General features: G+C 51.4%; 1 pseudogene; it reads left to right on the forward strand.

The window, feature by feature from the left end:
• Nucleotides 1–742: 742 nt before the first annotated feature.
• Nucleotides 743–1,420, forward strand: LOC109743367 (dirigent protein 1-like; annotated as a pseudogene).
• The last annotated feature ends 11,588 nt before the right edge of the window (nt 1,421–13,008 follow it).

Genomic DNA, 13,008 nt, shown 5'->3' on the forward strand with positions numbered 1-13,008 from the left:
TGTCCCGTTTGTAACAGAGTTGAATCTTATCCATATTGAAAATGAATCTTTCAAGGCCATTTTTTGTGTTGAAAAAACTTGTATTTGAGTTTCAATTTTTCTTTTGTCCTAACATGTTCGCCCCGGCTAACTTGATTTTCTGGGTCCGCCACTGGTCACAGGAGAAGGTGACAAGGAGAGACCTCCACCCGTGGCTGCTGTACGGCAAGAGGCCCAGATCCATGGCCAACTATGCCAGCCGCGCCAGAAGCCGCCGGGAGGACGAAAGGAACCGTCGTCCTTGACTGTCGTGTCGGCCATCACCGAATGCCGCGGCAGGAGACCCAGCAACCACGTGATGCTCGGGTGAAGGTCCCGCCGCCGCCGTTGCCACATATATAGGCTTTGCCCACCGGCGAGGGGAGGCTTGCTAGAGTTGGCCGCTGTAGCGGCGAGATCGGGAACCGCTGTAGCGGCTGAAACGTTTTCTGGCTGTGGCTGGTCCAGGTTCCCTGACAGCTACAGTGAAGTGACATACAATCGCACTAGGAACAGCGGAGCAGTGATCGAGTACTAGTCTACTTTGGTGGCATGCATCCATCTTTATTACCTTAGCTAGCAGTGCGAGTAGCTCGGTGTCAATTCTCATCGTCTTGTGGCGAGTAATCAAGGTCAAGGCCACTCAAGGAAACGACCCCTTGCTGGATGCTCATGCTATTTAAGGACGTCCTTGTATGCACTAGTATTACTTTGTTAGGTCCGTCACCGCATGCAAGATCGGTCGACCAATATGGCTCGCCGACTCGCCTTTGCAGCTCTAGTCCCCCTGCTACTCATGTTCATGGCCTTCGTCGTCTCCCTTGCCTGTGCCTTCGGCCCGCAGCAATCCCACCACCTGCACTTGTACATGCACGACTTCGCCGCAGGCCCCAACGTCAGCACCATCCGTGTCGGTGTCGCCCATGACACCGGCCCGCTCCTCGGAGGCTCCAAGCTCTGGCGCTTTGGCGACATGGTGGTCATGGACGACGCACTCACCGAGGGCCCTGGCATGGGGTCCAGGGCTCTCGGACGCGCCCAGGGGTTCTACATCGCGGCGTCATCCAAGGGCAGCGACCCCACGCTGCACATGTCATTCGATCTGCTGCTCACCAGTGGGCCTTACAACGGGAGCACGCTTGCGGTCACGGGCCGCGACAACGTCATGGCGCCGGTGCGGGAGCTCTCGGTGGTGGGCGGCATGGGGAGGTTCAGGATGGCAACCGGGTACGTGCTGATGCAGACCGTCGAGTGGTGGCATGGCGAGTACGCTCTTAGAGCTCGATGTTTACGTGCATGCATGAACAGGTCCCATCACCTAATTAATAGGCCTGTTTGTGCTACTATTGTGAGTTGTGTGATATTTTTCTCATTTCTGTCGGTTTTATTTTCGTGTGAAAAAATGGGATGCAGATTGGAATAAAACAAAATGATTGTGCTTCAGCGGAAGTAGTTCGCGTCCCATTCTCTAGCATGGCCCGTGTCCTATGCTGGGCCATTTGGTTTAGAGCTCTCATATGTTACTCTGCAATATAGCGTCACTATGTAAAACTCAATTTATTTTTTCGGCTCAAATTTGCATGTACTCTCGCCATGATTGATCGAGCTGTACTTGTTTCATAATCGTGCTCGTTTCAATGCGTGATGCGTTGGATTTTGAGTTTGTGTTCTAGATCGAATCTGGTTTGAATGAGGGATGTGAAAAGCAAGTTCTTCGAGCCTAGACCCTACTCACTCTCAAGATGATTTTTTTCATACTTAGAACATTTCCGAAGCTGCAAACTTAGGACTAGACCACTAGTAGAAAAAGGGCCTTTAGTCCCGGTTCATAAGGGCCTTTAGAGCATCTCCAGCCGCGCCCCCAACAAGGCTTCCCAGGCGATTTTTCGGCCGCCGGCGCCAAAAAATCGGCCCAGTCGTGCCCCCAGGGGCCTTTTTTTCGCCGGCTGGGGCCGAAATTGGCGCCGGCGAACCCAACCCGAACCCGGTGCGCTGGGGGGGCGCTCGGGGGCGCCGGGCGAATCGTTTTTGGCGCGAAAGCGCCGCGGGCCAGCCGCGTCAGCAACACCGCCCACCTCGTCTTCTCCCGACGCCTCGGTTTCCCGCGGGGAATCAATGGCAAGGCTGCCGCCGGTCAGCTTTGCCATTGATTCCTCACGGGCGGCGCGTTCACAGGGCGGCGCGCCGACGCCTCCCCTCCCTCGGACGCATACACACGGACGCGGCGCGGCTATATATGGCCTCGCTCGCCTGTGATGAGTGCCACCTCTCCAGCTCTCCCGAGCGCCGCCGCCGAGCTCTTCTCCCCCAGCCCTCCCTCTCCCGAGCGCCGCCGCCGATCTCTTCTCCCCCAGCCACTCCATCTCCCGAGCGCCGCCGCCGATCTCTTCTCCCCAGCCACTCCATCTCCTCGATGGCCGAGCGTTTCCCCGGAGACGAGGCGGCGGCCAACGACTTCGGCCGCCGTTCGCTCCGCGAACAGGAGTCCTGGCTCCTGTTCCAGGCGAACATCCCGGCGCCGCCGGACATGCGCGCCGGGCCGACGGGCTGGAGGCTCAGCAATGGGGGAGTGCCGATTCCCCCGTTGCCCAACACCGTGGCCAAACCATCCTACTTCGCCGACGAGGTCGAGATCGTGCGCGCCTCCCTCACCGACGCCGAGCTCTCCCTCCCCCAGTACGCCGCCGACAACCACGCGGCTTGGGCGGCGTACTTCGAGCGCCGCCAGCAGCAGCGGTTGGCGTCCACCAACGGGGCGCCGGTGGTCGGCGGCGTGAAGAACAGCGAGGGGCGCCACCTGTGGTGGGGCGCCCCCGGCCGCACACTTGAGGGCGTGCTGACGCACCTCGAGGGCGGCAACAACCCGCCGTTGGCGTACCCCCCGGCGAGGGCGGCCGCCCCGGCGCACCGCCGACGCGACGGGCAATGGGCGCCAAGGAGGTTCGGCGCGTCCTCCTCCTCTTCCTCCTCCCACTCCTCCGGCACTCCGACGCTGCTCGGCGTCAAGGCCGAGCCCGCGGCGGAGACGCCGCTCGGTCGGCGCACTCGCAGCGCCGGCATCGTCATCAACGAGGGCGGCCGGCGCGCCTCCTCGTCGGCTCCTCCTCCGCGCTTCGTCAAGCCAAAGACGGAGCCGGGCTGGCGCCGGTGAAGACAGAGCACGGCGAGGTCGAGCTCGACGACGACGCGGCCCTTGAATGGGCACGCCAGGACTCCATCAAGATGGCGACGGAGTGCCAGTGCGCCACCCTGCGGCGCTTCGAGCAGCGCCGCCGAGGCCGCGACGAAGGAGGAGTCGTCATCATCGACGACAGCGACGACGACGACGACGCGCCACCGCTGCCACCAGCCGGGGAGGGGTCCAGCAGGGGCGCCCGAGTCAAGGAGGAGAAGGCCGACGATGGCGGCGACGACGGCGACTTCTCGGCCTTCAGCAAGTTTTTTTGATTAGTTTTTATATGTAATGGCGACTACTCGACTTAAATCCGCGAATATAAGCCCAAGTTTGCTGAAATTTGGCGTGTTTTAGCCGAACTTTGCGTAAATTTGCTACACAATTTTTTCCCCACGTCTGGGGCCGGCCCTGGGGGCGGCGGCTGGGAGCCAACTCGCCCCCAGGCCCATTTTTTTCGCCGGGTCACCCCCGGGCGGCGATTTTAGGCACCCCCTGGGGGGCCAACGGCTTGAATTATTTTAACCTCGAATCTCTAATCACCCTCATCACTGCTCAATTTAACCTCTAATCTCTAATCACCCCTCATCATTCCAAATCATCTAACTTTCCGAACGGTCACCCATCCTCTCACTATTCCAGCTTGAGCACGCTTAACTTTCGGGTTCTATTCTCCCTCGTTTCCAAGTCTGCACTTGTTGTTTTCCTGACAATAGTAAGATGTCAATCCTATTAACCCTCAGGAATTTAGCTTGAGCATGAAGTCACACATTTCACTGTTTGAGTTTGAAATTATTGTTCTAAAAAACAATAATTATTTAGTAACACTAATATTTCTTGAATAAGTAGTTTGACCACAGTTTGACCAGATTTGACCAAAATTCAAAAAAACTGAAATAATTATTTAGTAACACTAATATTTCTCAAATAATTAGTTTGACCATTGTTTGACCACAGTTTGACCAGATTTGACCAAAATTCAAAAAACTGAAATAATTATTTAGTAACACTAATATTCTTGAATAATTATTTAGTAACACTAATACTTCTTGAATAAGTAGTTTGACCATAGTTTGACCAGATTTAACAAAATTAAAAAAAAACAGAAATTTGAGCATAACTTTTTTTCCTTTTAGAATTTGAGGATTTTAAAAATTTGCAAACAAGCCATAGGCCGTCAAAATCGGATGCGGATTTTCGTGCTGAACATTTTGATATATTATACGTTTTTTTTCTGACATCGTATGCAAAAGTTATAGCCGTTTTACATTTTTCCTACACTTTTTGCAAAACATGTCCAAATTTAAGTTTTTAAATTTTCCTAACTTGTACATGTAGTAACATAACTACATCTGGAAGGATTTTAATTTTTGAAGTTTTTATCATTTTCTTTTGCTTTTTGCAAAACTGAAAAGGCGATCCAAGGGGGGGGGGGGTAGAGTTTGAAAATGGGACCTTTAGTACCTGTTCGTGCCATGAACCGGTACTAATGCCTCAAACCCCATTAGTACCGGTTGGTGGCTCGAACCGGGACTAAAGGTCTAACCTTTAGTACCGGTTGGTGCCACGAACCGGTACTACTGAGCATCGCACCCTTTAGTCCCGGTTTGTGGCACCAACCGAGACTAAAAAGGTCCCATTTGAACCGGGACTAATGCCTGTACGGTGCCCTAGCCGCTCGAACCGGGACTAATGCTCACATTAGTCCCTGTTCGTAATGCAACCGGGATTAATGCTCTTTTCTGGCCGAACCAAAGCCCTGTTTTCTACTAGTGGACAAAATGCCATCCTAAACGGTTTTCTTCTTCATTTTGTAGTGATGATGCTATTTGCAGGTGGACTTCGGGTTCTGGCGGTGGGCCATGCTTGAAGGCCGACAACTTCGAATTCGGCTTCTGTAGTGATGGTGTGACTTGGTTTTATGTTATATTGTTGGTTTAGATGATGATGTTACTTTGTTCGATGATATGATGCTCTATGTTTGAGTTGATGCTATGTGATCATATGATACGGTTTCATGTTGTATAGTTGGTTCAATTGATGATTTGATGATGTGTGATGAAGATGCTATATGTGTGATGATGCTCTAGCTGTAGGATTTTTAATCTGTAGGGCAAAACCAAATAGTAACAAATAAAATTGACCAAAACTATGCCGACAGCTAAACCGTCGGCATAGCCTCGGTGTAGCACCAGGTGGTAACTTCTCACGCCCAATATGCGGTCCTATCCTCAAGGAACTTGGTAGTCCCGCCAAGGATAGAAGCGCACACAGTACAAGAAACTGGTAATTTGCCGTTTGTGGATCACAGACGGCAAAGACCTAAATCCATACGACAAAGATTTTGCCGTCAGGAAGCAGACGACAAACTCAGACGGCAAAGCTAAGTCGGCAAAGAGTACTTTGCCGCCAGCTTTTTATCGAACAGAGGACAAAGTCTTTGCCGTCAGCTTGAGTCATGTTTTGCCGTCAGCCGATTAAACAACAGACGGTAAAATCCAAGCTCTTTGTCGTCAGTAATGCTTCTTCTTTGCCGTTTGCCCTCAAACCCATAGACGGCAAACAATTGTTTTTATATAAAAAACAATGGCTGGTAGTTCGTGTTCCTTTTTTATTTTACTTTTAGTTTTTTGAACGGGAGACGGTCGCGAAGGACCCAGAAGTTGCTTCATTGATAATTATTATGCAAGACTGTACAACTGCCACAAGGACCGCCAAAGAAAGTGAAATTACAACATAGTATGGGAACTTTACAGGAAAGACCAGAAACGCGAGATGGAAAACGCGATCTGGTCCATCTTCTTCTTTGCTTCGACATCGGACAAAGAACTCTAATACCAGGGTTGGGCCACCGCGGCTGTCACCCAGGCGGCGGCCTCCTCTGCTCGAGGCTGGAACAGAGCAGCGACGGGGAGGCTGGAACATGGCCGACAGGTGCAGATTACAGAGGCCCATTGAGCAAGGAGGAAAGGCAAGGCCGGCTGGGCTTGGGTGGTGCTGCGGACGAACTGGCAGTACACGATGAGGTGGGCCATGGCGGTGAAGGAGACGGTGAGACGGACCGCGATGTACGCGTTCCGGCCGACGTGGTTGGGGGAGGAGGCAGGCACCCGTTGTGGAGAGAAGAGGCTGCCTCGGGCAAAGATGAGGAGAGCAGCGGGTGGCCCGTCGCGCCCCACGTTGCCGGCCCTCGCCCGCGCCGGCCGTCGCCTGCCCTCGCACACGCCGGCCGACGCCCGCGCCAGCCGCCGCCTGCCCTCGCACACGCCGGCCGACGCCCGCGCCAGCCGCCGCCCTCGCACGCGCTGGCCTCTGCCCTCGCCCGCGGCTGCCGTCCTGCTCGCCATCCACGCCGTCGCACGCCCTGGCCTCCCTGCTCGCCATCCCCGCCGCGGGCAGTGGTGGGCGTGTGTGTGTGCGTCGTGGGCAGGTGGGGTGGGCCAAGGGTTATTTTTTAGTTGAGTGGTGGAGTGGGTCACGTGGGTGGGGTGAAAGGAGAGATGGGGGAGGGCACGGTCGAGCAGCACGCGGTGGTGGATGGCTCCCACGTCATCGATCCGGGTGTTGGATCCGTGTGTTGTGCTTTCTCGGTTTGCCGTTTGTGAAACAAAATACAGACGGCAGAGAGCTCACTTTGCCGTCTGCAAACAAAAGATTCTTTGCCGTCTGCCAAAACAAACACAGACGGCAAAAAATCTTTGCCGTGTGTGTTTTCTTTGGCAGACGGCAAAGTGAGCTAATTGTCGTCTGTCTTTTTTTCGCAGACGGCAAAGTCTATTTTGCCGTCATTGTTTCTTTGCCGTCTGTTGATGACAGCAAACCCTTTCTTTGTCTTTTGCCCGATGAAAAGCTGACGGCAAAGACGCCCCCTGATGGCAAATTAGCTGTTTCCCGTAGTGATAGCGGTGAGGCTTCGCAAGGTGGATATCATCACTACATACCATGTACCGAATAAATGTAAAGACCAGATAAATTCTTACGCTCACCACAAGCTACACAACATGAATACATCAATACATCAACACATACCAATCATTGTACAAAAGAGCAGGATCTGACTACGGATGAAATCAAACGAAACAAGAACGACATCCACCCTGCTAATCCTAGGCTACCAATCAGGAACCCATCCTATGATCGACGACGAAGAAGAAGAAGTAGAAGAAGAACTCCAAATACAACAAGCATCCCTTTACCTGTACTTGCACCTGTTGTTGTAGTAATCTGTGAGCCACGGGAACTCTCATTACCATGGGTATCAAAACTAACAAAGCTTAATGGGTAAGGAATGGTTAAGTGGAGAGCTTGCAGCAAGCACTAAGCATTTATATGTGGCTAACTTACGAGTACGAGAAGAAGAAGAGTAAACTACGTGTAACAGACGCAAACTACTATGATCAAGAAGTGATTCTGAACACCTACTTATGAGAGATACATAACCTCACCATGTTATGTTCCCGAACTCCCTCCAAAAGAGACGATCACAGTTATGCACGTGGTTAGTGTATTTTAATTGAATTTACTGTCAAGTTCTCTGCAACCGGATATTATAAATTTCCAAGTCGCCACATAACAACGGGCTCGGCTTTTCGAAAGATTTAACCCTGCAGAGGTGTCCCAACTTAGTCCATCACAAACTATCACAATCAGCTTTGGAAGACCTCAACATTGGGATAGCCCGAATCATCATCGGAATCCCGGTGCACAAGACATTTCGGCAATGGTAAAATAAAAACAGAAAGACCTCCCGGTGTGCCGACGATCCCAATAGGATCCGCGCGTATCTCGTTCATAGGGCACAGCGGATGAGCCATACGTCGAGTTAGCTGAGACCCTGGTTTCCCAGGGGGCGCCGGACATCGCCCAGTTTGGGCCAACACTCATGAGGAGCACTGGCCTGGGTTGTTGATTAATTATCCATGGGGGGCGGCCAGTCCCTATGCGTGTTTTAGTTGTTATTAGACAAATTTAAAACCAATGTTTGGTCTTGCTCGCGGAATTTTATTCAAAGCAAACTATAAAGGGGGTCCATAAACACCAATCATGTTAGGAACGCTAATTAAGGAATATAACATCGGTATGACGGAAAGTAAGGAAGCATGATTGGAACAAAACACTAGGCAAAAGACCGAGTCTTCCACACACAACCAATTATATAGGTGCATTGATTAAATAAGAGTTATTGTGATATCCCATGATATCCATGTTTCAAACATGAAACAATCTGCATTGCACCTGCAACTAGCAACTCTATAAGAGGGGTTGAGCAAAGCGGTAACATAGCCAAACAATGTTTGCTAGGATAGTGGAGGTTACATGCTGTATCATGGTATTTAAGGAGGCTCGGAACAAGTGGTAGGTAAAGAGACAAAGCGATAGCATCGAGACAACTAGGAAATATAGATAGTAGTGATATCCAAGGTAAGGGTCATCTTGCCTGGAATCCAGCTTGGAAGATCGAATCCATGAAGTAGTCGAACAATCGTAGTCGAACGAATCCTCACACTCGCAACATTACTGGGAACTATCGAGAAGAAGCACAACCGGAAAGAAGCAAACAACACGGTAAATAAACATCACATAATCATGACATGATGCACCACCAATTATGATGGATGTCTAGTTAAAGAGGCATGTCATGGCAAAATGCAACAATCAAATACTACACATTAAGTGAAGCTCAATATGCAACGAGTTACATATTGACGAAACTTCACAATCAAGTATCTAGTTCACTCTCGTTTATGCTACCCATCATATTAAATGTTGTTAAACATGGCAAGTGGTGAAGCATAATGTAAACTATCTATCTAGGCCATTTAAATGAGGCCGGAAACAACACATAACAATTCCGGAAAACCCCCAAGTGCAAATTTTGAAGTTCGTACTGTTCTGCCTAAACCATAATTTTAATGTTGTTAAACAGGAAAATTAAGTGCATCATGTTATTCTACACATTTTTCTAGTCAATTTACATATATAATTTATTTAATTCGGAGGTACGTTATTTTGTTATGAAACAAACATTTTTTGTATGGATGAAAGTTGCAAATTGTAAGCATTTTACATATATAAATTATTTTAATCGATGCACGGTTGTGGAGTTATTAAATGCATGAACTTTGACGGTTTTTCTGTAAAACAGTAAATCACTGGATAAATAGCTAAATTCACAGCGCACGAAAAAAATATAGACGGCCCGAATGTGTCTACAAGGGTCGGGTCGCAATCGGCGACAGACAGCTAAAACATGCTCAGGGCCGAGGTTAGCAGGCGCTCACCATGGGCTTGGGCCTAGTCGGCGAAGCGGCTAGGTTGCTGCTGAGGCGGGCTGGGGTGGGACGGAGCTGGCGTGGGCGTGGCTGGGCTGGGCCTTGGCGCGGTTGTGGACGTGCGCTCATCGTCCCGACCGATCGAGCGGTTCCTGCTCGAACCCGAGCAGGGATAGGGCGCGACGGTTCAGGCAAGGCTCCAGCGAAGGGCGATGAAGGGCGGGGCTCGGGGAGGTCCTGGATCCAGAGCAAAGAAGCTCCGGGAGGCTGCGGAGGCGAGCGACGCTAGAACTTAAAGCTGACGATGTAGTGAAGACGACCGACGATGGGGCGGCGTTGGCTGGGTCGTGGGGCAGGGGAAAGGCAAATCCGGGCGAGGAAGGTCATCGGGATTCGGTTTCCGATCGGCTCGGGCAGAGAGAAAGCTAGGCGGCGCTCCGGTGAGGGTCTCCTATGTGGAGGTTCCCTGTGAACGCGGACAGAGGGAGAAGGGATTTAGAGAGAGAGAGAGAGAGAGAGAGAGAGAGAGAGAGAGAGAGAGATCGGGGCAGGAGGTAGGTAGAGAGGAAGAGAAAGGGGGCGCGGTTCCTGGTGGCGTGTGTCGCCTACGGCGTGAGGCGGTGGCTCGCTCCCGCAAGGGAAGCGTCGGGTGCAAGAGGAAGCTCAAGGATGAGCGTTGGGCTGCGCGTGGGACGAGGTGGAGGTGGTGGCTCGGGCATGGGGCACTATAGGTGGTCGGGCAGGAGGTGGGAGGAGGCTGCAGGAGTGGACGACGGTTGGTTGGTGGCGCAGGAGTGGCTAGGGGCGAAAATCGAGGAGGATTGAGGTCGGCAAGGGAATGCGTTGGTTGGATCAGTGGGGAAGGTGGGTGGCGGCTGTAGATATCTGTATCATCGTTGTTAGTCCGGCCATCCATTGGCGCCACCACGGCGTGCAACGGCGTGACCTCCCTGCTCTCGTCCATCCAGACGCAAATACTCTAGAAGATCTATCATGGGTAGCACTCGCCGAACAGGCATGACACAACGTAACACATGTCCGCGCGCTAGGCATGACTTACATCTCCACGGAAGCTCAATGCAAGACAAAGATGCTCCACCTCCTACCTCTGTCTTCCAGCGCTGCTCCACAAATGATGTTCCAAATAGATAAACGACACCGAAGTGCCACCATCTTCCGATCTGGGATACCAGATCCCAAGGTTTCCCCCGGAGCAGCACGAGTTAGTCTACAGTAGTTACATGACGATGCCTTCATCAAGGTAACGATGTAGAACGCCGCCATCGCCCGTCGTTGGCTCGATTTTCACTAGCAACTATGTCTCCCCGACTCGCAGCTAGGACTAGATGGCGGATCTCGAGATCGGACCTTCGACGGAGGAGATCGCCACCACCGCCAAACCCAGGGCCACCATGTCGCCGCTCGCCCGCCGCGAGGATGCCGCTGCCGTGAGTCGCCGATGTTGTGCCACCGAGCTCTGTACCGGACCAACGCCACCGCCTGGATAGGCCGCTCCACATCGGCCATCCCCGAGCAGCGGAGAAAAGGGGCCCTGCTGCCGGCTACCGCGAGGGGCTTTGCCGCGGGAGCTTTGCCCTGGGGCCTTCGGCCGGCGGCGAGGGTCTGGGAGGGCGGGGAGGAGGAGAGGGGAGGGATGTAGGAGATATGCCCTAGAGGCAATAATAAATGTTATTGATTATCTCCCTGTTCATAATTATGTTTATGTTCCATGCTATAACTGCAATGATTCTCGAGTCTGCAATATCCACGAGGCTCGGAGGAAGACTCATATGCACGTGTGGAATAATAAACGGTAAGAAGTATTCCTAGTCTGGCCTCTAAGACTAGCTCAAGTGTTGCATGATGATTCTGTTTTCCTGGTCATGGGCATGTCTATGCCAGCAACTTTGAGGGCACAATGTTAAGAGAACATTTGTGTTGAATCGACCCGGATTGATGTTATGCTATGAGATTCATTCGTCACAAGTTTATTGGTACATAACACAGAGATGGTTAACGTTTGCATGATTCCTTAGACCATGAGAGTATCGAGTTTCTTCATGCTTGCTTCATGAACTTTGGGGTTTGTTAAACGTCATCCGTAAATGGGTGGCTATTACGGCGGCTTACGGGTTCATGGAAAAGTGTGTCAAGTAACTTGATAGCTCAAGATTGGGATTTGCTCCTCCGACGATGGAGAGATATCTCTGGGCCCTCTCGGTGTTACGGTATCCATCATCGTCTGGCCAGACACTTTGTGATTTGATCACGGGGATGCCGGAACACGATAACGAGAAAAGAGAACAATACCGGTAACGAGGTAACTAGCATAGTGGACAAGTTGTTGATCCACGGGAATGCCAACATGTCTCACCTCGGGTATTTGTAACATATCGCGAAGCAACAGGAATAGCACACTGCAACTGGAGGTTCACTCGAATATTTATTCGTGTGGGTATAGGGGTCAATATGGGTGTCCACGGCTCCGATGTTGATCATTGATCGGAAGGGGTTCCGGGTCATGTCTATACTTCACCGAACCTATAGGGTCACACGCTTAAGGGTCATCTATCTGCTGAATACTAGACAGGGAGTCTGAGAGAAAATCATCGAAAAAGTTTCTGACACCGAAAAGTTTCGGACAGCGGAATCGTACCGCAGAGAGAGGTCATCGGATAAGTTTCGATGATACCGAAAAGTTGTTTCGGGATACACCATTAAGTCAAATTGGTTTCGGCACATGCCTGATAATTCTTGGAGGATGCCAGAATCATTCTGGAAGCTTTTTGGAATTTTCTGAGATAAAAAACCGGAAATGTTCCGGAGCTGCCGGAGCCACTTCAGATGCGTTTCGCAAATGAAAATCACTAAAACCGGAATTGTTTCGGAACGCGTTGAAAATCATTTTAGTGGGTATTGGAAATGTTCTTAGCCCACATAAATATTTTCAGTTCGATCAGACGCTGAAAAATGTCGTCGTGAATAGTGAAAATCAGCTTTATGGTTACTTTATGGAAAGCCACCTTTTGGGCTTTGCTCCAAAAGATCTTGGGGATGACATGGATGGATAGGAGCCATTTTTTGGGCCCCTCATGGGGGTGTGGCCGGCCACATGGGGTATCCCCCCTTGGGGACCCTCTTGTTCCTTGGTTTCACTCCTAGGTCCTTGTGGAAGGACTTCATTCATGTGCATTTTGGGTTTTTTGTGAAACTACCCTACCCCCTTGGGATTTCCTATAAATAGAGGTGGAGGGGCAGCCCTCCACACTCATCCCTTGCTCTCATACACATGCCATGCATTATCTGGCTTCTTCTCTCCCTCCCACGAAAAGAGTTTCGTAGAGCCGTAAGGCTGTCTGGGTTCCGGCAGGAACTAATTCTGGACGGCGAAGCCCTGCCGGATAGATGACACCGTATGTGTGCAACTCTGTAGAGAGATCGTAGTTTCGGTCTTAGTTCGTGAGTGCCTCCCGAAGGGCTGTCCGTGTGACCGTCCGAGTTTCGAAGGTCCTCCCGAAGGGCTGTCCGAGTGACCGTTCGAGTTTC

Source organism: Aegilops tauschii, chromosome 4 (genome assembly GCF_002575655.3).
Source record: "Aegilops tauschii subsp. strangulata cultivar AL8/78 chromosome 4, Aet v6.0, whole genome shotgun sequence".
Lineage (NCBI taxonomy): Eukaryota > Viridiplantae > Streptophyta > Magnoliopsida > Poales > Poaceae > Aegilops > Aegilops tauschii.